The 23852-nt window shown below is 39.4% G+C and overlaps 1 protein-coding gene across 1 annotated transcript in view; it reads right to left on the reverse strand.

Annotated features, from left to right (window-relative positions):
• KCNK2 (potassium two pore domain channel subfamily K member 2) overlaps window positions 1–23852 on the reverse strand; it is a 151663-nt gene that overhangs the window by 71712 nt on the left and 56099 nt on the right. The gene's annotated exons all lie outside the window — the stretch shown is intronic.

Consider the following 23852-nt stretch of genomic DNA (forward strand, 5'->3'; position numbering starts at 1 on the left):
TTTGGCATACTAGGTACGCCACGGGGAGTTTGCCAGACTCTGCCGTGTGGGCAGGCTACATTCGGTAGCCTGCCAGTTTGTCCAAAGTAGGAATGAGATAATAAGATATCATAATAAGATGTCGCGCGGTCGCAAATGCGGCCGCGCAGTTCCGGGAGCTGGATTTTATAGTCTCTGAGTCTTGGCCGCTGATGGGATTACACGGTGTCAGGGGGCCAGTTGGTGGGTGTGACCCCCGCCTACTGGAATTTGGGAGGATCTGGGTGGAGGATGCTCGGCCCAAATCCGAGTAGGCTTGGAGATCTCGGCCCCGGAACCCGCGTGACTTTGTCCCTCTGCCAGTACCTTCATGTGTGCGGAGAGTGGTCTCAGCATATGAGACTGAGAAATATTTTAAAATATATTATCTCAAATTTGATTCAGATCTACTCAAATGATCACAGATTTTAACAAGGTATGAATCCCTTTATATTACAGAGCCATTGGTATATTTTATTATAAAATACTCCTATCGGCAAGCATTCTAATTAACCTAGGTGATGAAAAGGGGGAGTATCACAGCAATAGAGTCACACAGGTAATCCTCATGGCAATAAAGCTTCTGTGTGATTATAGAGAAGAGAATTTCAGCTTCATTGAAGTGAATTTAAATATACTTTTTTAAGTAATATAACTTAAAGTTTAGGAACAGTTTTTACATTCTTTTCATTTAAATACTTAACTAAAGCAATAGCAAAGTGAAATCTGTTTTTAAAGTTTTGAGATTTGAAGGTTTTCTACTTTTGTACCATCTCTGTCATTCATCTCTCTTACAATTCAAGCAGCTCAACTTTTGACCTTCATCTTACCAACACAAACCATGTAGAGTGTCTATGTGAGATGTACATAGAACATCTTTGGGAAATTGCAAGACTTTTAGTGCCCCTTCAGGTGATTCTGGAATGTAAGCATCAATTTTCCTTCTTCACAAGAGTGTACATAAGCATTTTAAGAGTAATTTTTGTTGTTAATTTCTAGCTTTCAGGTAATTATAGTCAAAGAGTTTAGCCCATTGGATTTTCATTTTGGGAAACAGTGAGGGATTTTTTGTGTGGCTTTGATCTGATCACTTTTCATTGTTATTTGAATATGGTGCAGACATTCTACCTACTTGCAAAAACAGTAGGACTGCGGATGGTATCTGCTCTGGGGACATACAGAGCAGACACCATCGGCAGTCCTACTGTTTTTGCAATTCATCCCTGGTGTGGTATCATCCACCACCTCTGGTGGTGCTCAGGGATCACTTTTGGCTCATTGTTCAGAGATCACTCCTGGTGGTACTTGGAGACCAGGCAGGTGTGAGTATGGAACCCGGGTCAGCTGCATTTAAAGCAAGTGCCTACTCCTGTGCTCTCTCAAGCCTCTGAGAGTGGTTTTGCTATTTCCCCACTTTATTCAAACACCATGGTTTATAGAGTTGTTCATGATGATTTGTTACAAGCATTCAATATTCCAACACCAATACTACCACCACTGTCACCTTCCCTCCACCATTGTCTCCATTTTCCCAACCACCCCTCAAGCCTAACAGTCCAACAATAATGTATTTCTATTGCTAACAATTATACAATGCTTCCATAGAGTTAAATTCATGAAAATTGTTGCATCTCACCACGGGTACATTGTCCTTATCTGAGGGTTCACCAAGTTGTTTCACTTTCACTTTCTATACTAACGTTGTTGTCAGTTGAGATTGGTTGTTTCTATGTTGTTTCTGTATTTCTACTACAGTGATGTCAGTGTTGTAGATATTGGAGATGTGGCCGTGTGCTCCAGAAAATCTAGAATTCTTAACTGGGCAGTCCAACTGGGTTAAATTTTTAACTGGGCAGCGGCTTTGGGGTGTGGGAGCAGCTGCCAGGGCTTTGTTTGTGCAGAAGCTGGCCCGCCCACTTACAAGAGTGTCCCCCAAGGTCTCAGCTGGGAATGGGCATCCAAGAAATTTTTGCAGTTAGGAGATCTCTTTCAAGATTTGAGTCTTTGGAGCATGGCTGGTAGAGGAGCTTACATTGGCAGCAGCAAGGGGAGGTGAACACAGCTGCCAAGAGCTTCTGGAAATAGAGGCAGCTTATTTATAAGCATGTTTGTAATAATGCTCTCAAATAAGTAGCCACTCTCTATCCTTATCTGTTTAATGATTTTATACAATGTCAAAGGGCTGATAAAGTCAGTACATAAATGTGTGTTTGTATCAAATATGTGTTTGTATCAAATAAGGCATTATTTATTATTTATTTCTAATGAACACAATACAGTCACAAATGCCTTTATGTGTATATAAACTTTGGGGTGAATTTATCCCTCAGATAAATTTTTTATCAATTTTTATCAATTTTATCAATTTTTATCAATGACATTTCTCACAATGACACCCTCACAGATTGTATATTGTTACTTTTTTCTACAAAATGGCTATTTAAATTTATAATGCCAATGACAAGTAACAAAATTAATTTTTTTTGCTTGGTTTTGGTTTTTAGACCAGACCCAGTAGTGCTCAGGGCTTAGTCAGCGCTCTGAGCTCAGGGATCACTCTGGAGAATTATGGGACCACATATGGTGTCAAGGATCAAATTCTGGTTGGACAAGTGCAAGGCAAGTGCTTTATTCACTGTAATATCTTTCCAGCTTGCAAAACAAATTTTATAATTAGAATTATTGTCAGTTATTTTCTAATTTTCATGGAAGATGTGACAATTCCACTAAATTATAGTATTTTGTGAAGACATTGGGGATTTCCCCATTGGTTTAAAGTTTAAATGGAAGTGATTGCAAAAGATCTTAGTGTTAAAACCAAATAGCAATATGTTATTGCCATTCCTCTAGCTGTTCTTACTACAACATGATTCCGGGTGCACAGCTATAGCTTTGCTGTTGACCACAACTCTGGGACAGATCATTATCCACCAGTAAATCCTATGATCTACTTTATCACTTTGTAAAGACTAAGTAGAATGTCCCATAAATAGTGTTTAGGGAAGTTTATTACACTGGACATGTTCAATATATGTTATAAAAATCATTCTTATATAACAGGATTGTTAAAAGACTAGAGCTCAATAAACATATTTAGCTCTAGAGTGTGGAAATTGTTTCAAAGCCAGATTAACAGGTCATATTTGTACAACAATTGCTTTCCTCTGTATTCTGAAAGGTTCTGTCATATGGTGGCCTGTAAATCTTTACAAGGAGGAAGAGCAAGGCAGAGCACACAGAAGGCTTGCCTCATTTAATTGCATTTTGCTTTTTTGCACATTGCAGATACTGTGCTTGTTTGTTTTGACAGAGATTTTGTGGCCACTCTGCAACAAGTAAGTCTATTTTTCCAAAATTAGGTACAACTCAATTCCTGTCTTCAGGCATATTTCATTTAGGTATGCCATTCTATTTATTCACACCTGGTGGTATCCACCACTTAATAAATCACTGTATCTACTATTCACATTATGAGGTTTATATATATTAGGAGACCAAAAACTTCACATGCCTAGCTACACTGTGATACTGGCTTTATGACAGTGCCAGAACCTAGTTTCTACAGGGTTTTCCTGGAATGTCTAAGCTAGTCAGAGACTGGAAGGAGTCAAACTCAACTACTTAAATGATTCAAACAAAGAGAAAGGACGGATCTACTTTGTGCTCATGACAATGACAAACATGATGAGTACAAGCTCATTCAAGCTGGGGCAAGGTAGTTAAACAGAGTAGGTGACTGTCAACAGAGCAGGAGTTACCTTTGGGCATTACCCAACAGTCCAATCTAGAGTCTATATGGTTGCCGACTGTCTTATCAGTATTCATAGTTGTCAATTTTCCTATTAGTGTCCTTTATGACCTTTGCCCATCTTCTTGTACCCAATACAAGATTAGGGGTTGTGTTTAATTAGCACCTCTTAGGTTTTCTTTAATCTCACAGAGAAATTTGGAGGGAGGGGGAAACAGGTCTTGATTTTTAAAATAACTTTGATCTGTTTAAAACTAGTCAATTATTGTTTACAACACTACTTGGGTTTTCTTTTTTCTACTTGCTCAATTGGTGCTACCACATGCTGAGCACCATAGTGATGAGGTAAAGATTCACTCAGGGAAAGTGTAAAATTAAATTCTGTATCACGGAAATGTTAAGGGGAATAAAGGCCCTCTCAAATTTTTAGAAGTCAGGGGCTGTTTCTAAAAATTTGTTTCTAAAAAATAGATGGTCCAACATGAAACTAAATCACTCAAACCTGTCTCTCTTCTAACATCAAATAGCAGTCTTAAGAACATAGGTGTCTTGAAAAATCAACGGCGCAAAATATTTGGAGGTGGGTTCCTGAATTATTCTAGAAAACCCCACTAAGACCCAACACTAAACTTTACCAGTATCTTCTGAAATATCCTTTATTCAAAGTTCTGGAAGAAGAGATGGCAGAATAAAACTATAATTTTCTCTATAAATTTATTCACCTTATTTGTATGAGAAATATTTATTCAATTTTGACCATTTATTAACCATTATAGAGACAAAGAAGCCAAAGAGAGTCCTTTCTGAACAGAACTGAAATTCTTTAGCTGCAAAGAGTGACAGTAAATAGAAATGATGACAAGGGATAAAGAAAGAAGGACTGAGGATGAGCAATATGGCATGTTGGATGGTCATTTTTAATGGTGCCATCAGAGTTGACCTCCTGTGAAGTTGATATATGAGCACAGATTTGGAAGAGTTGATACAGAATATTTGCGGGAATGGAGAGTAGAAAGAGCTAATATTCAGGTCCTGAGCAGAATGACCAAATACATATGAGGAAGACAGAGGAAGTCACCTTGAATGACATGGAAAGGGTTAAAGGGCTCACAAACACCAGGTTAAGGGATTGAGTACAACCTGTAGGTCTTGCAGGTATAAAGATAAAGAAAAAGCATTTGACTATTTATTCATAATGCAATATTTGGCAAATTGAAAAATGCTACTAACCTGGTCTCAATAAAAATAGAGAAAAAAGTGAATAGCCAACATCTACTTCAGGAGGGGATGTATCTTATCTTTGACAGTGAGACTGGAAGATGATAACATGTCACTGTCACTGTCCTCCCATTGTTCATCGATTTGCTCGAGTGGGCCCAGTAACATTGAGAGACTTGTTACTGTTTTTAGCATACCGAGTATGTCACAGGTAGCCTGCTTTGCCGTGCGGGCGTGATACTCTCAGTAGCTTGCCAGGCTCTCTGAGAGGGGTGGAGGAATTGAACTCGGGTCTGCCATGTCGGCCACGTGCAAGGCAAACGCCCTACCCACTGTGCTATCGCTTCAGTCTAGATGATAATATAATCCTCAAGATTTCTCTATTGTATTAAGGGCCAACGGTAAAGAATTAGAAATATTTTAAAGCAAGAAAGTAAACTCTAAGTTACTATTACAAGTATTATATACTTGTCTGTATGATAAAATCAAGAATTTTCCAACGTCAAAAAAACTATTAGCAATAGAATGAACAGTTACATGTGTATCTTAAATGAAAACATGTAGAAATAAAACTTATATAGGGATCAATTTTTATCAAACTTATGTTAAATATAATATGATCACAGTAAGGATTTCAGTAAGAGTTGATGAAATTTTATAAAAATAATAAAATAAGTAAAGGGCCAATAATACTGACAGTTTTCAAGGCAAAGGTGAGGAGATTTGTCTACCTCCACTATGGACTACAATGCTCTTACAAAGCATCCTAATGTGTGCCAGGGAGACAAAAAAAGAGGTCAGGACATGCCTCTGACCCACAATTAACTCCTGGCATCCTGCAGTCCTCTGAACTTTGTAAAGGCAGAGCTCTGGAGAGCGTCAAGCCGTACCAGGATAATTCAGATAGTCCTGAGCACTAAAACGTCTCAGAAACACCACATTCTCAGGCCCAAGCACTGAATCAAATGGCCAGGAGTGGTCCTTGGGTTCCCTGAGCACCACCTGGGAGTCCCCTTCACCCCCAACAAAACAAAATCTAAAGAAGTACCATTATTAAGGAATGTGGTATTATACAGAAAGAGTCAGGTTAATCTAAGCAGAATAGAGAGCTAATCAGTTATTGTATTACCATAGCAAAATTATGTCTCGAAATATTATCTTCATTGTCACTGTCACTGTCCTCTCATTGTTCATCAATTTGCTCGAGCAGGCCCAGTAATGTCTCCATTGTGACACTTGTTACTGTGTTTGGCATATTGAATATGTCATGGGTAGCTTACCAGGCTTTAAAACACCACAATGGTCAGGAGTACAGTAGGTGGGAAGCCTGCCTTGCATGCAGAGAACCTGGATTTGATCCCTGGTATCCATATGATCCCCTGAGCCCTGTCAGGAGTGACCCCTATGCAGAGAACCAGGAGTAAGTCCTGAGCACAACTGAGCGTGGTAAAAACAATAACAACAATAAAAACTCCACAAGAGAAATTCCCTTAAAGTCTGGGGAAGAAGAGAATGATTTCCACTTTCCAACTATTTACTACTGCTATGAAAGTTTTAGCAGGTGCGATGGCAGCCAACACATAGAAAGAAATAATAGCCACTGAGGAGTAAAACAAAAGCATTAATGAAGGGTGGAATCAATTTTCTATCAAATTCAAATGTAGTAGAATAATGAAAGTTACTGAATAGAGAATAGCTCAGAGAAAAGCATGGTAAGTATTTATAAATCAATAGCATTAAAGTTCTTCAGCACTACCTCAAATGTGCTAAATAAAATATAAAAATGCCCCACTTACAATGAAAGGAAACATAAAACACCTAAAAATAATCTTACCAACTGAATGCAAGAGAAATTCAGAGAGTATCTAGAGGTGGTATAGAGCAGGGTGGAAAAAAAAGCAAAGAATAAAGAAGAGCAGGTCAGGAATAGGCCATTCTAATTTTTTTAATGCAAATAAACAGGAAATCAAATAATTATTCAACCAATAATTCTGGGGAAATTGATTACTATTTTGGACAAAAACATTCACCCATTCAACCAATAATTCTGGGGAAATTGATTACTATTTTGGAGAAAAATATTCACCCTATATGAAAATATGAACCATGGAGATGAAGATGAAAACACATTAATGCAGCTGAGCTACTGCCCTGCTGATGCTGAGCATGTCTCTTTCTTTGAGCCCCCAAGAGGTCATCATTGGGGGCCACTTAGCTTAGATATTTCTAATGTCTCCAAGACACTAGCCTTAAACCCACCCCCAGGGGTGAGTTTGACCCCTCCCCCTTTCCTCAGACGTATTTCCCTGTCCTTCCCTCATATCCCTAGGCTGCAATGTGGTTCTGTAAGCAGACTCTCCCAGAGGTCAGGACCATTGTCACTTATCACTGCAGTCCTAGTCCATTTTCCCTGATATCTAGGCCTACTGAGATTCCCACAGCTGGCTCTCACTATAATTCTCTTCCCAACCTCTTCTCACCTCTTCTTGTCCTAAGTATCAGCTTTTCAAAAGTTTCTGAAAATTTTCAACAAAATTCTGAACACAAAATGTTCTTACTTCTAATGAGTTGTAGTTCTTAAAAAATGTAAGTTATGAGCAGATACTCCATAAACACAGCCCTCTGCAGACTCTCTATCCTTCAAATGCATTTATGCACAAAGACAGATTGTGTTTGCTGTTTCTAATTGATTGTTTTTACTTCTTTAAAAAACAATCCTGCTGGCTTGCTTCCTCTCCCTCCCTACAGCAATTCAAGGACTTGTTCTAAGTGAACAGTAGATGACTAAAGAGATAACTCATGTGACTGCATGTGTGTCCTGAAGGGATAAGACCATATGTGTCTTTCATTGATAAAGACTTTGGAAGGAGATTACTTATTTTTGCACAGATGCCTGCCCCATCCCCAGCCCCCACATTTCACATCCAGTTTGCTGAGGAGCCCCTTTTCTCAACATCCCAGACACTGCCTTAAGGCCTCACCGCTGCCATCTTTTAAAGGCTTCCATCTGTGACCTGCAGGCCAGAATTCTCAAAACTCTCTTTTGCCCTCACCCAAATACCCAACCGCTTTATACAAGGGACAGATACCACCTTTAATTATCCATCTCTACCTCTCAACCATCCAGAGTCACTGCTTCGAACTTCAACAAGCTCACACAACTTCATTTCAGAGCAATTTGTTTTCCTGAAATCACAGCTGTGGCCTCTCAAGGTCTTTACATACAAATCACCTCTCTCATACAAGGTTAACTACCTTGTAGCAGTATATACTGAAAAACTTAAAATCAGCAGGGTGTTCCTGATTCTTTGCTCATGGGATGTCTGCTTCTTCTACTAGGCACAAATGTGACTTTTCAGTTCCATGCTGAAATCATGACTGACCCGCCTGTTCCACCACACAGCACACCCACAGAGCCAGTACTATACATAAGCCCCTTTCAACTGGACTTTCTCAGCACACATAGTATTTTCTGTTTTCCTGAGAGAACAACATATTGCTCTCACATGAAATATTGCTATTTGGTTATGTATTTCCCCCACCTTTTTAATGCAGATATTCAGCGTTGAAAATTTACATGTGCATATATTATACTAAGTACCTCACTGCATGTTCAATACCATATTTAACCATACCAATCTGTGATTGGTACACCTATACAGAATATCATGCACTTCTATTATATAAGTTGATGCCCTACCTGTGTATGCCACTGTACAGTTATCCACCATTCTTCCCCCATCCCTTTTTAACTTATTTATGTTTTTAGTTCATTTGTTTATTTTCTCTATATATAACATATGCGTGAGATAAAACGCTGTTTGTTTCTCCCCAGTTAGTTATTTCACTAAATCTATTACCGTTCAGATACATTCAAGATTTCATATTTTTATAGTTTAATAAGCATTCCATTGTGTAAAAGTATCACATCTTTATCCTTTCATCATTCTATAGGCACATAGGTTATTTCCAGTTTGTGACTATACAAAACGAAATAATGAGTGGAGGGTGCATATATCTCTCCGAACTAGTGGTGTGATTTTCTAAAATAAGTACCTACAAGTGAAATAGCTGGGTCAGATGGAATCTATACTTTTAGTTCTTGAGGCATCTCATCCTGCTTTCCATGCGGCCACACCAAGCTATATTCTTGACGATGTGTGAGGGTTTCCTTCTCTCCACTTCTCCCAGCACTTTTTATTTATTTTCTTTTGGATAGTAGCAATGCTCATTAGTGTGAAATGGTATTCCACTGTCGTTGCTTTTTTATTTCTTTAATAGTAAGATTTTAAGAACATTTTTCCATCTCCCATGGACTATCTGTAGGTCTTCTTTGAACAAAGAGTAGAATACAAGATTAGGGAGCAAGGGTGTACAAGTGAGGAGTATGGAAGCTTAACCCTGCTTAGGCCTAAAGTGAATCTACCTCAGCCTCTTGAGTGAAAGAGGCTATCTTCAAGACTATTTTTCAGTACTAAGATTAAAAACAATGGCCAATGGTAATACTTATTGCATTCTCTCACTAAATGCCAGCTATGATGCTGATTCCCTCACAAGCACACTTCCTGTGACTTTTACCTCCCAATGAGATTTAAGTTCAGTTGCTCCCACTCTCTGGCTGTAGAAACAGTTTTAAAATGAAAATCATTATACAAGTTTAAACACTGACTGAATGTTAAGGGCTAGATTTAAACCATTCAATCAAATGGCTTAGAACAAGAATGTGGGATAAATCCAAAATTCTTCCTCAAACATGGATTTTTTTCCTCAATCAGATTACCTCATATCAGAAATCCACATCTGGATACACCTTTCAGCCAAAATTTTCTCTTTCCAACTTAGTCCAACTTGCATAGAATGTATACACACATCAAGGCAAATGTGTAATAACACCAAAGTCAAAGCACTGCTTTAACATTCTGTTTTCATTTTGTCATCATCACACTTTCTCATGGCCCAGCCCTGAACCTGCAGTGTTTCACATGATGGCTCCCTCACCATCTTTAGCTGCAAATGACATCACAAAATTCTGTATCCCTGATCAATCTGTAAACCTACAGAAAGTTATGCATATCCTACATTACTTTGTGAATGAGTATCTAACAACTAGTTTTGATGAACAAGGCCAACACAACAAAGATAGAACAGCAATAATAATCTAACTTCCAAAGACTGGAGAGATAGTACAGTGGGTAGTGTTTGCCTTGCAAGCAGCCAACCAGGATTCTCAGCATCCCATGTGGTCCCTCTCACACCGCCAGGAGCAATTCCTGAGTGCGAAGCCAGGAGTAACCCCTGTGCATCGCTAGGTGTGACCCAAAAAAGAAAAAAAATAATCTAACTTTCCAACTGAAAAAAAAAGATATTCGAACTGTATTATTTCTTTCCTCTAACCTTACAAATTGGTCTTGGTAAGGAGTTGGAAGGAATGGGAGAGAAACTTGGATATGAGTAGGAGTAAGAACCTCTGAATTGTATGTGAGCCTCAGCTGTGTTTCCCAATGAGAAGGACAAAAAATCAAGATAACCATGGAGAAGCCAAGCAACTGACCTCAGAGTGCTCAGTACCCAATGTCTGTCCCAGAAAGATGAATGGATTCTAAAATCACACATCTTTTAAGCCTTTTAAAAAAATTTTTATTAGTGAGACACCATGAGGTACAGTTGTAGACTTACAAATTTTTGTGCTTGGGTTTCAATTATACAATGATCAAATACCCAATCCTCCACCAGTGCCCATTTTCCACCACCACGGATCCCAGTATCCCTCCCACCCCCCATCCCCCCCATCCTACCCTGCCTCTGTGGCAGGGCATACCCTTTTGTTCTCTCTCTCTTTTTGGGTGTTGTGGTTTGCAAAAGAGGCATTGAGTGGCAATCATGTTTGGTCTATAGTCACTTTATAGTTATAGTTACTTTCAGCATGCTTCTCCCATGCTGGGAGGATCCTCCCAAAACCCTTCATTTGGTGTTCCCTTCTCTATCTGAGCTCCCTTTTCCCCTAGCATGTTTGGCTGACCTCCAAGCCATGGAGCAAAATTCCTGGTACTAATCTCGGCCATTTTTGGGTGTCAGTCTCCTGTTTCTTACTTTATGTTCCCCAGATGAATGCAATCTTTCTATGTCTATCCCTCTCTTTCTGACTCATTTCGCTTAACATGATACTTTCCATGTAGTACCACTTGTATGTAAATTTCATGACTTCATCTTTTCTAACAGTTACATAGTACTCCACTGTGTAAATGTACCAAAGTTTCTTTAACCAGTCATCTGTTCTCAGGTTTTTTCCAGATTCTGGCTATTGTAAAGAGTGCTGCAATGAACAAACAAGTGCAAATGTCACTTCGACTATACTTTTTTGCCTCTCTGGGATATATTCCCAGGAGTGGTGTTGCTGGGTCAAATGGGAGCTCAATTTCTAATTTTTTGAGAATAGTCCATACTGTTTTCCAAAAGGGCTGAACCAGTCTGCATTCCCACCAGCAGTGAAGGAAGGTCCCTTTCTTGCCACATCCACGCCAGCACCGGTTTAAGCATTTTTTTTTAATGTAGGAGTATTGTTATTCATTCAGCCATTGATTAGGCTGATTGGATTGGGCACTCCACCTTACTTTTTTTTCCCCTTTTTTATAATTTTATTTATTGAATCACCGTGAGCTGGAGTGATAGCACAACGGGTAGAGTGTTTACCTTGCAAGGGGCCAACATGACCGACCTGAGTTCAATTCCTCTGCCTCTCTCAGAGAGCCCGGCAAGCTACTGAGAGTATCTCGCCCTCATGGTAAAGCCTGGCAAGCTGCCCGTGATGTAGTCGATATGCCAAACACAGTAACAATTGTCACAATGGAGACGTTACTGGGCCCACTTGAGCAAACGATGAACAATGGAAGGAGAGTGACTGACAGTGAATCACCGTGGGAACAGTTGCAAAACTTTCGTGTTTAAGTCTAGGTCATACAATGAAACACCCGTACCTTCACCAGTGCCAATTTTTCACCACCAAAATCTCCAGTATATCCCTCATTCCATACCCTTCCCCTACCTGTGGGGCAGATGATTTCCACATTACTCTCTCTCTACTTTGTTTTCATTCAATATTTTGACACCAGACCCACAATTATTATTTGGGATTTTACCCCAACACTCAGATTTGCCAAAAAGGCAACAATAGACAATTTTCTTTCTATTGCTGGTTATGAATAACATATGATGTCACGCAGCCACAGTAGTGGCCACGCAATTTTGGAATTCAAAATTTTAACAATTAAATCTGGAGGGATTTCTGCTAAAACCAGCTGGGTTCCAAGATTTGCTCCTGAGTCTCTTGGATCATGGCCATTAAGCAGCTTGATCAGGAGCCAGAGAGGCTGTTTGTGGGCAGCGATTTGGGGTCTTGTTAATGTGGGGAGGAAAAGATGGCTCCACCCCCATCCTGCAAGGCCCCGCGTGTCTCATCACTGCAGGCCCAATCCTGATTGTCCAATGGCCTCTGTAGGATGGCAGCCACCGAGCCGCCAAGGGGGAACAAGTTGAGGGACTGCACCCTTTCCCCCCTGGGGTTGCTCGGCAACAGTAACCTACTGCAGGGACCAGATACATTTCTGTCAAAAGCCACTGGGTTCTGAGATTTGTTTCTGAGTTTCTTGGATCATGGCCATTAATCAGCTTGATCAGGAGCCAGAGAGGCTGTTCGTGGGTGGCAACTCAGGGTCTCGTTGGGGTGGGGAGGAAAGGGCTGACTCTACCCCCATCCCATGAGGCCCTGTGTTTCTCATCACTGCGGGCCCAATCTTGACCATCTAATGGCCCCTGGAGGATGGTGGCCACTGAGTCACCAGGGGGAACAGGCCAAGGCACGAAACCTACTCCCACTTGGGATGGCCCGGTGCCAGTAACCTACTGCAGGGACCAGACGCATTTCTGCCAAAAGCCACTAGGTTCTGAGATTTGTTTCTGAGTCTCTTGGATCATGGCCGTTAAGCAGCTTGATCAGGAGCGAGAGATGCCATTCGTGGGTGGCAACTCGGGGTCTCTTAAAGCATTTTTAATAAAACAACCATATAGTTGAACAACCATATTATCTGAAGCTCGAGATAATAAATAAAGATCTGTTTATGGTTAATGAAATACTAGTGCTAATAATGAAGGTAAATTCATGGAAATTCTTCTCTTATCTTAAGAGAGGAGAAAAAGAGTCAAATTTAATTAAGGATAGTAAAAAACTTCAAAACAAGTTACACGTATTTATAGTTAATTTAATTGACTTCCAGTTTTTAATCCAATTTTGATTTGCTATTGGTTTCCAATGCTGTAATTTGGAGGGTGTACAACTTCATACCTCTATAGGTGTATGTCACTGCATCCACCACCAATGTTTTAGTGCCATCACATTACAAAAATGGCCCCTAGCCCATTCCTGTCAGCTCCTTGAATATAAATTACCATTTAGACCTTGCTGTTTTCAATAATATGCCCCATCTTTTTCATTTACCAGGAAAATCCTCATTGCAGCGGTTCTTAGATCATGATCATTACATCATGAGGGTCCCACCTAACCAAACTTTTCATTCTCAACCAAACTCCACTGACTAATTTTTTTAAAGAGTAAAATGATAAAAAGATACAACTGTTCTATTACCAAAATTCATAAAAATCAATAGACAAAATAAATGAAAAAATTCTTTTAGTTATAGAAAATTGGGTCTGAATCTGCTCTTCCATGAAAACGATGCTATCTTTGATTTGCAAAACTTTTATTCAACTGTAAGCATATCATTTAAATTTATTTTTAAGCATACTGGGAGCTATATAATACAATGGTTAGTATTAGAGGCCCTATAATCCAAATACTTGCATTAAAATTATCTCACTTTCACTTGAACATTACAGGGAATGAAGTATTTGAATTGTAACTATGCCAATATCTTTTTGTCTTTTAAGAAATTTTAATTGACAAGAAAGGCTGGATTAAATATTTTCCTTCCAAAAAAAATTGATAGCTTTGCCACTTTACTCAGAAAACTTACTAAACAACAACAACAAACCTCTTCATGCTTCAGTTTCCCCTTTTGTAAGAGAGTCATTAGAATTATATAAGATAACCACATAAAGAACATTTTATAGTGCTCAGCACATGGTAAGTAGTCATTGTATATCAACAGGCAAAACTTTCCGGGCCAATCAACATGTTTTGTATCTTGTGATGCTCAGAATAAGTGTTCACTGCTGATAAGATACTGAGAAAGATGGAGAGGTTGATGTTGATGGCACTTCCTGTCCCCCAGAAATATGTTAAAAGCAAGTGGAGTTGAGGTAACTCTTTCTTTTCAAGCTCTTCACTTTTCAGATGAGGCAGTGGAGCAAAATCAGCTACTTGATACCAAACAATTCATGAAATGAAGTGCTGGAAGTGACTGCCATGTCCTATTCACTATCACAGCTGGGTAGGCACAGACAGTGTGAGAGCCGTTCAGCCACATTAGCAGGCAGTAAACATAAGAGCTGTGACACTCCAAGCCCACTCTGGGAGAATCTACTTGACATCCCTCAGAGTGCTGCCACTCAGCTCCTCTCCGAGAGGGCCCATTATTTTCCCATAGTCACAAAGTATGATGCATTGATGGTAAGGAAGCACTTGAATTTTCAAACAAAACTGAAAACTGTAAGCATTGAAGTCGTTTGTAGACATGTCACTCCATTATTATACAAATATGAACACCTGAGGCCTATAAAATGGAAATATCGGTAGTAATTAAGTAGCACAGTTCAAGGAGAGGTACTGATGTTTTCAAGTGCTACATATCTAAATTTAGACCATTTAACTTGAAGTTATGAAATAAGATGCATTTCTTGCCTGGCTGCTACCTCAGGGAAGTAATTTAAACTCATTAATGATCATCAGTATCATTGCTTCTCTGACAAGAAAGAGAAGTGTGGTAGCCAATCTATCTGAAAGATCTATTATTATCTAGACACTCAATTGAATGATGTCAGTGAAGTTCAGCCATTTAGAAGAAAAAATGTATCCAAATCATTAGGGACACTGATTTGATTAAACTCAGCTTAAATTCAACATGCCCCAGTAACTTGAAGATTCATCTCAGTTCCAGGATTATGTTTCAACGCATCCTCTGATCTTTACAAACTAAATATCTTCCAACTAATTTATTTTCTCATCTTATTTTTTAAAAAGATACACTATAGGAGAAAATCAAGGATGTACATTTATGTGTTTAATGTCTGTGTCTTCTACATCAAGATTAACATTTTTAAATCTAAATATCATGAAAGTTTTCCCACATGGTAGAGACAGATACACTTTGATTCAATATTTGTAAGTAGAAAAGTGTTGAGGATGTATATCTGCATGTACGAGTCATATATTTGAATCATACACACACATATATATACACACACATATATATGTATACACACATGTATATATACACACACATACATATACACACATGTATACACACACACAGTTTTTCTTAAAACTGATTGTGAAACTTCCAAAGATAACAATACACCTCTTTCATCTAAAAGGTGAGTTTCTGGGACAGAGAGAGCTCAATGGACTGAGCACATGCTCTGCATGTGGAAGGTATGAGTTCAGTCCCTAGAACCACACAGTCTCCCAAGGACCATAGAGAGTGATTCCCAGGTACAGAGCCATGGATGGCCCCTAACCACCACTGGAAGTGGCAAAAAAATCCATAATAATAATAATAATAATAAAGGTGAGGCTTTTAAACCAAGTTTCTAACACTTAACCCTTAGAGGGAGAGATGAACAGACTCAAAAGTTCACTCAAGATTGATAATTAAGTACAGGTTTGCAACATGGGTCATGAGTCCTTGTTTTGTGGGTTGGGACCTCTTGCTTACGTCCCATCCTCACCACATGACAATTTATTCAGTCTTTCAGGGTCTGAGTTTGCTTATCACCGAAATCGAAATAAAATCAGTCCTGCACATACTAAGAACTGCTTTTGTTTGCTATTGTTATCTCATTCTACAAGAGACCCGACAAAAGACAAGTCTTTCACTCTATCCTAATTTCCCCAATGTGTTAATGAATTTGATTTTACAGTTTTCCCAATCCCTGCCTTTTAATGATTTTTGTCAAGAAAGAAATATAAAAGTACAAAACACCCGTCCAGTCATAATCAGTGATTTAAGTGATCATTCGCTGCTTATCTATTCCTTGGTTGAGTCCTACTGGATAGGTTTAGGTCTTCTGAGGAGGTTGCCTTGCTTTCTGAAAGCTATTTTCTACAATTCTGCTTTCTGAAGATAGGAGAAGCTGGTGGGGGAAAGGTCAGTCATCTGTCTCTGGGAATGTCTGGGCTGGAAAGGATTCCAGGAGGCAGGGGCTGGAGGGATAGGAAAAACCCTGTTGCACTCAGTTCTTTTGTGCCTCTCTGACATCTCTTCAGAGCAATGAAGACAATCTGAGGTGATGTTTTTCCCTAAATTCAGTGTATGAGAAAACCTAATCCTAGAAGGCAGATTTCTAGGGACTTGACTGAAGTCCCTTACTGAATAGGACTACTCCCTAAATAACATGGAATAGTAGCTAGAAATGCACTTCTTTCTTTTTTCCATAACAACTCTGAGTCCACAGATAGAGAAATCAACATCGTGTCTTACTTTTTGTTTACTTGGTGCAAGTGCATTCTTTACTTTGTGCAAATATGTTTTGGTATTTCCCCTAAGGAGAACAGTGCAGAGTCTCCTGCCCCCGCACCTGGCTGTCTTCACCAGGGCCCCTTGGAGGGAGGAGGGTTGAATTTCTCTCCCCCACCCCCGCCCCGATCAGAGCCCCAGCAGCTGAGGACCTCCAGAGCCAGTCACGGCCATGCTGGGACCACTCTCCACACGTCCGGACAGGTCTCATGCATGAAAGAACTGGCAGAGGAACCCAGGCATGCGGGTCCCGGGGCTGAGGTCTCCAAGCCTACTCAGATTGGGACTGGGCCTTCTCCACCTAGACCCCATCTTCCAGTAGGTAGGCGTCACACCCATCAGCTGCCGCCAGCGCCAGGTGGGTCCCATCAATGGCCAAGATGCAGAGACTATAAAACCCAACTCCCAGAAGTGCAGCCACAACTTATTTTCCTTTGGAGAACCTGGCAGGCTACCAAAAGTATCCTGCCCGCATGGCAGAGTCTGGAAAACTTCCCGTGTCGTATTCAATATGCCAAATACCAGTAACAATGATGGGTCTTATTCTCCTAATCCTGAAAGAGCACTGAAATGGCTCTTTTAAAATCTCAGGGCTAGGAAGGAGACATTACTGGTGCGTGCTCGAGGAAATCGATGAACAACAGGATGATCATGATCGTGATTTCCCCTAAGATGTTTGTTTCTTGACTCTTATAGTATATAAGGTCGATCCTGCTTGCAGTAAATGAGCTGTCTCCCTAAAGTACTCTTGGAGTGCATGTCTTTCTTGTGCCTCTGCATATTCACCCTCCCTCTGAGGCTGCTGCATCCTCTGTGACAGTGTGCAAGAAGCAGAGCAGGAAGAACTGCCACAGCTGGCAGCCCAGTGACTCCTGCACGATGAGAGCGACAAAACAAGAGATAGGGCATATTCTTTGCATGTTACCAACCCTGCTTCGAGCATAAATCTAAAAGTAGCCCCTGAGCATTGCTGGTAAGAATCAAAAATAACACCCCACCAAAAAGAAAAATAAGTGATGTAGAAAACTGAAAAAAGAGTAGCAACTTTTAGACTTCCGTATCTTACCCTCAGCCTATTTTCTAAGGTATATTTCCCAAAAAGAATCCATGAATATGACCATTACAGAATAATTTACTTCCTCATTAAGTCTTTCACTAGCTTATTTTTGGTCTATTTATCTGATGTACTCCAATTATCTAGAAACTACTCAATAAATATGTGCACAGTAAATAAAACGAAAAGGAAGAGCTGTGGCTAAAATGATGTATGTCATAACCCTAAATATCTTTGGATGTAACAATAGAAAAAAATAAACCAGTCTATCTATATGTAAGGAAAAATAGAGCTGTAGTACTGTCCTCCCATTGTTCATCGATTTGCTCAAGTGGGCACCAGTAATGTTTCCATTGTGAAACTTGTTACTCTTTTTGGCATATTGAATATGCCACGGGGAGCTTGCCAGGCTCTGCCGTGCAGGTGGAATACTCTCGGTGGCTCTGGGAAGAATCGAACCCAGCTCGGCCACGTGCAAGGCAAACACCCTACCACTGTGCTATCACTCCAGCCCTTTTACTAAAGGGAAAAATATGTCAACAAAAATGCACTCACAGGGTTCTAGAAGAAAAATTAAATTAAAATAACAAATAGATGGGAAAAGTAATAAAATATAGAAAGGAAAGTAAATGTACAATTGACATTCAAATTTATATTCAAGATCATTAAGGAGCAAAATTGCAATTTAGGAGGCAAACAAAATTGAGAGAGAAAGGAGAAGACTAAAACAACACAAAGATGGTCAATGTCCCTTAAGGTGGAAAACCAAAATAATTAACATTAAATAGGCCAACATGGCCGACCCGAGTTCGATTCCTCTGCCCCTCTCGGAGAGCCCGACAAGCTACCGAGAGTATTCGATATGCCAGACACAGTAACAACAAAGTCTCCAATGGAGACGTTACTGGGCCTGCTCGAGCAAATAATCCAAATTACAACAGCAACTATTTAACTGAAAAATGAATAGAATAAGTGAAACAGGGCAATATTTAAAGAAGCTCTAATAAAAACAAAGACAGGTAAGGAAAACAGGTTATGGTTAAAGCAAGGAAAAATAAACCAACATCAAATTTCTATGTAGCAGCAAAAGTCAACAGGCAATAGAGAAATATATTCAGAGCTCTGATAGGAAAGCTCTGTAATTCTAGAAATTTATACCCAACCAAATTATATTTCCTGTGTGAAAGCAAAACAGTCTTTCATATATATTTGCACACATTTATTCTATCCTACTGCTTCATTAGAAAAGATATCTGAGAATTCTATAAGCTAATTTTGGAATAAGTCCTCCATGATGCATTTAGACAACTGAATCCCCAATGTCTAAGAGGAGGTGAAGAAGCTACAACAACACAGCACAACTGTAAGCATTATAGAAGGACATGAAAATTAAGGATTCAGTCACTGCATCCCTTATGTTCATATTAAAAAGTCTAATCATTATTACTTCTCTAATTCTAATTAAAGTTGGAGACTAATAAGTCATTCAACAACAGGTATTATATACCAACAAGCTCAAATTTATAACATGCATAAGGATCACAAATATTACCATGTTAATATTCCTAAATCTAAGTGACTATGATAAAATATAAGCCATGCATAGGAAATTACTATAAAAAACATAGAATTTTCCCTTTTTATATATTGGTGTATGACTTTTCTATTAATTATATATTACCATATTAAAAAACCTTTACACTTAATTTAATAGAGTCAAAATCATGATTTAAAATATGAAAAAACTCATCTGGGGGATATAAAGTAACAAAGTATGAGATTAATACCCAAGAATAGCTGAGATCAGCACCAGGAGGATTACTCCATAACTTAGAGGCCAGCCGGGTATCCTAGAGGAAAGGGCAGTTCAGATAGAGAAGGGAGCACCAAATAAAGGATGTTTGGAGGATCCTCCCAGGAGGGGAGATGCATGTTGAAAGTAGACTATGGACTGAACATGTTTGCCACTCAATGCCTCTTTTGCAGACCACAACACCCAAAAGGAGAGAGAGAACACAGGGGATTGCCCTGCCACAGAGACAGGGGGGATGGGGGGATGGGGGTGGGAGGGATATTATCCATGGTGGTGGAAAATGGGCACTGGTGGAGGGATGGGTATCTGATCATTGTATAATTGAAACCAAAGCACAAAAAATTGTAAATTTACAACTGTAAAAAAATATATATGAAAAAACTATCAAAATGTGATACTCAACAAAAGAAATATGAAATTGTATTTTGATTGTTCGGTAAGCAATTCATGATCATCAAAGAGGATCCAAAATTATGGCATATCCTGAAAATGAAATACCATACATCTGTAATGACAGCAAAGCAATTCTTCACAAAGTGACAGGTAAAATACGTTGAGACCTTTAATCATAGGACACTGTCAAGGTTCTGAGAAGCTTTCACTGGAAAGTATTAATTATTAATTAATTATAACAATAAATTATTATCAATATATTAATATAATAAATTTCCAATGATTTTATAAATTATTTATACTTCATTAATGATTTATTAAAGAAGTATTAAAATATCACTGACACACACATGTGTATTCACAAAGGGTTTCTAGGAAGATAACAAGAAATGATAGTGGCCAGGTGCAGATATAAGCTGCAGGAGACTTAGCTGTCACCAAATGTTTCTTGCTGATTTACTCATGTACACATACTCCTTATTAAAAGTTAAGTACAATTATGCAGTGTTTTCATTCAAGTGGACATAAGGTTAACTCTTTATTATTTGTTTGCCCAATGTTTTCATGTAAAAGAATATAGATTATTTTCTACATAGGCAGAAGCAAAATACTGAACTTCAGTTTTCTTGATTAACATGTCTTTCCTAGAGTTTCCATGAATTTTCAGTTAAATATTCTACCACAGGGCAATGCTCATTCTGTAAATTTGAAAAGGCAATTAGTGCCACTCTTCTTCAGACTATCAGGAAACATTTATAAAAGTCAACCAGGATACCAAGTACAAAGACAGAATTTATAAAATATTATTTATAATACTATTATAAAACATCCACGATGTTTTTATTTCAAATCATTAGCCTTTAAACAAGTATCTTTCTCATAGTAAACTCCTTTCTACTGCCATAAACTCACAATTTCTACCCTTAAGCTATCCCCCACAGAATATACTGACACCTCTTTCTGGCACTTAAATTTCATTTTCTTTAATGAAAAAAAAGCACAGCTCCAAAGTGTGCACTTTCCAAATGTAGAATATCACTGATGATATTGGAAACATTCCAATGTTCTAATATAACATTTTCTCCATGTTTACAGAAAACAACTCAGAATCTGCAGGAGATGGAGAGAAGTGGAAATATTTGACACTATAATATCACTCTGAGCTCAGCAGAAGATTTTAGTTGTTTGTAGAAATGTATTTTCAAATGATCTTCTGAGCACTCAGTTCTCTGAACAGTTCTGCAGTTGGCTGATTTCTAAGGGAGCATATTGTTAACTGCAATGTTAATATAGTATTTTTCTCAATATTTTAAGTACAATGAAATTAAATTTCTCATCACTGAGAATTAAACTAGAACCAAGCCAATTGTTCTAAACCCATCAGAGGATTATGGACAATATGACACACAGGGTGCTTTCTAAAACAGTTATAAAACCATGATGCTTATTAATATGCCTTCAAAACTCAAGTTACAGTGCTTATTTCAATATTTATGGGCAATGAGGTAGAACTGTAGCACTCTCCTCCCGTTGTTCATCGATTTGCTCGAGCAGGCCCAGTAACATCTCCATTGTGAGACTTGTTGTTATTGTGTTTGGCCTATTAAATCCCCTCGGCAGCATGGTGACTGTCTATTTGACTGAAGCCTATTGGACTGAGAGGTACATGCCTGCAGTGACGAGACATGCAGGGCCTCGCAGGATGGGGACTGGAACTGGCCATTCTGCTTGCCCTGATGAGACCCTGAGTTGCCGCCCACAAATGGCTCCTCCAGATCCTGAATTGCCATGAACTCAGAGGCACACAAACCAATCTCAGAACCCAGAAGCTTCTGGCAGAAATGCTTCTAGACTGTGAATTAAGTGCTGCCCCGGGGGAAGAGCATTGTCCCTACCGCCTTCATCTTAGCGGCATGGTGACTGCCATCTTTCAGAGTCTATTGGACTGAGAGGTACAAGCCAGCAGCGATGAGATATGTGAGGCCTCACAGAATAGGGGCTGGAACCGGCCCTTCTCTCCACCCCAACAAGACCCAAGCTGCCTCCCACGAAAAGCTCCTCTGGCTCCTGAATGGCCATGATCCCAGTGGCACACAAACCAATTTTGGAACCCAGCGGCCTCTGGCAGAAATCCCTCTGGACTTTATTACTAAAATATCTAATCCAAAATTGTGTGGGCATTGTTGCAGTCGTGAGACATCATATGCTCTTCATTATCAGCAATAGAAAACAAATTATCTAATGATGCCTTCTCGGCAGGTATGAATGTTGGGGGGAAATTCCAAATAATAATTGGAGGTCTTCTGTTGAAAAATAGAATGTAATCAAAGCAGAGAGAGAGTAAAGTGGAAATTATCTGCCACACAGGCAGGGGGAGGGGTGGGATGGTGAGCATACTGGGGTTCTTGGTGGTGGAAAATGTGCACTGGTTAAGGGATGGGTGTTTAATCATTGTATGACTTAAACCTGAAAGCTTTGTAACTGTTCTCATGGTGATTCAATAAAATTTTTTAAAAAATTCTTCCTGTTAGCAAGTACAGTTACTTTTATTCACCTGTTAGGAACTCACTTAAGACTATTCAATTACTTCCTTAATTAGGCTGATTCCTAGGTACTTGATTTTTTGGGGCAAAATTGTGAACGAGATTTTTTTTCAGGTCACTTTCTTCTCTCTGACTATAATCCCCTTAATATCTTTTTCTTGCCTAACCGCTATTGTAATTACTTCCAGTACTATAATGAACAGCAGTGGAGATAGTGGGCCTCGTCTCATCCCTGATCTTAGAGGGAAGGCTCTCAGTTTTTCCCCATTGAGGATGATGCTTGCTGTAGGCTCACACCAGAGACTGGCCCACATCCAAAAGAACAAAAATAACTGGTGTTGGCACGGATGTGCTGAGAAAGGGACCCTCCTTCACTGCTGGTGGTTGCCAACTGGTTCAGCCCTTTTGGAAAACAGTATGGACAATTCTCAAAAAATTAAAAATTGAATTCCCATTTGACCCAGCAATACTACTCCTGGGAATATATCCCAGAGAGGCAAAAAAGTATAGTCAAAATGACGTCTGCACTTGTTTGTTCATTGCTGAACTGTTCACAATATCCAAAATCTAAAAAAAACCTGAGTGCCCGAGGACAGATGACTGGTTAAAGAAACTTTGGTACATCTACACAGTGGAGTACTATTTAGCTGTTAGAAAAGATGAAGTCGCCTTCTTAAAACAGGTACCCGCCCAGCACAAGGGCCCTTCCCAGGCCTGCGCAGCTACCTAGATCCCCTCTGAGAACAGCCGGTTTTCACCCTTGGTCTGCAGGGGAGGGGAATTGAGGGACACCACATAGAAACAGAGCTGAAGCACTCCAGGAACTCTCTCCTGATTCAAACAGGTACCTATCCGGCACAAGGGCCCCTTCACAGAGCCGCAGCTGCTAATGCAGCCACAAAGTATTATCCCATTACATATCCCATAGGAACAATAAGTTACCCTCTTAGATGGAAATTTCACTAGGTTAGCTTAACCATCAGAAACACATTAGTCAATAATTCATTAAGCCAATCTGAATGTATTCTGCATCTCAAGCAGAATAGTAACAGTGAGCGTGAACTGGCCACAAAAGTAAAGCAACGCAAAAGCCCGCCAATCTTTCTTATTGAAGAGACTAGCCCAGAATACACCAACCGTAATGAGGCACTAGACAAACTCTCTGACAAGGAAATCAGAAGGGAGCTACTGAGGATGCTTAGGGAGCTAAAAGAAACAATGGAAAGCAATGTCAATAAAAGACAAGAGGATTTGAAGGTAGAAATGAGGAAAATGCAAACAGAAATATCAGACCTGAAAAACCTGAGAGGCAGACTGAAAAACTCAATTGAAGGCCTCAGTAGCAGAGTAAACAGCTGCTGAGGACAAAATCAGTGAG

Source organism: Sorex fumeus, unplaced genomic scaffold, assembly GCF_029834395.1.
Source record: "Sorex fumeus unplaced genomic scaffold, SorFum_2.1 ptg000010l, whole genome shotgun sequence".
NCBI classification, from domain to species: domain Eukaryota; kingdom Metazoa; phylum Chordata; class Mammalia; order Eulipotyphla; family Soricidae; genus Sorex; species Sorex fumeus.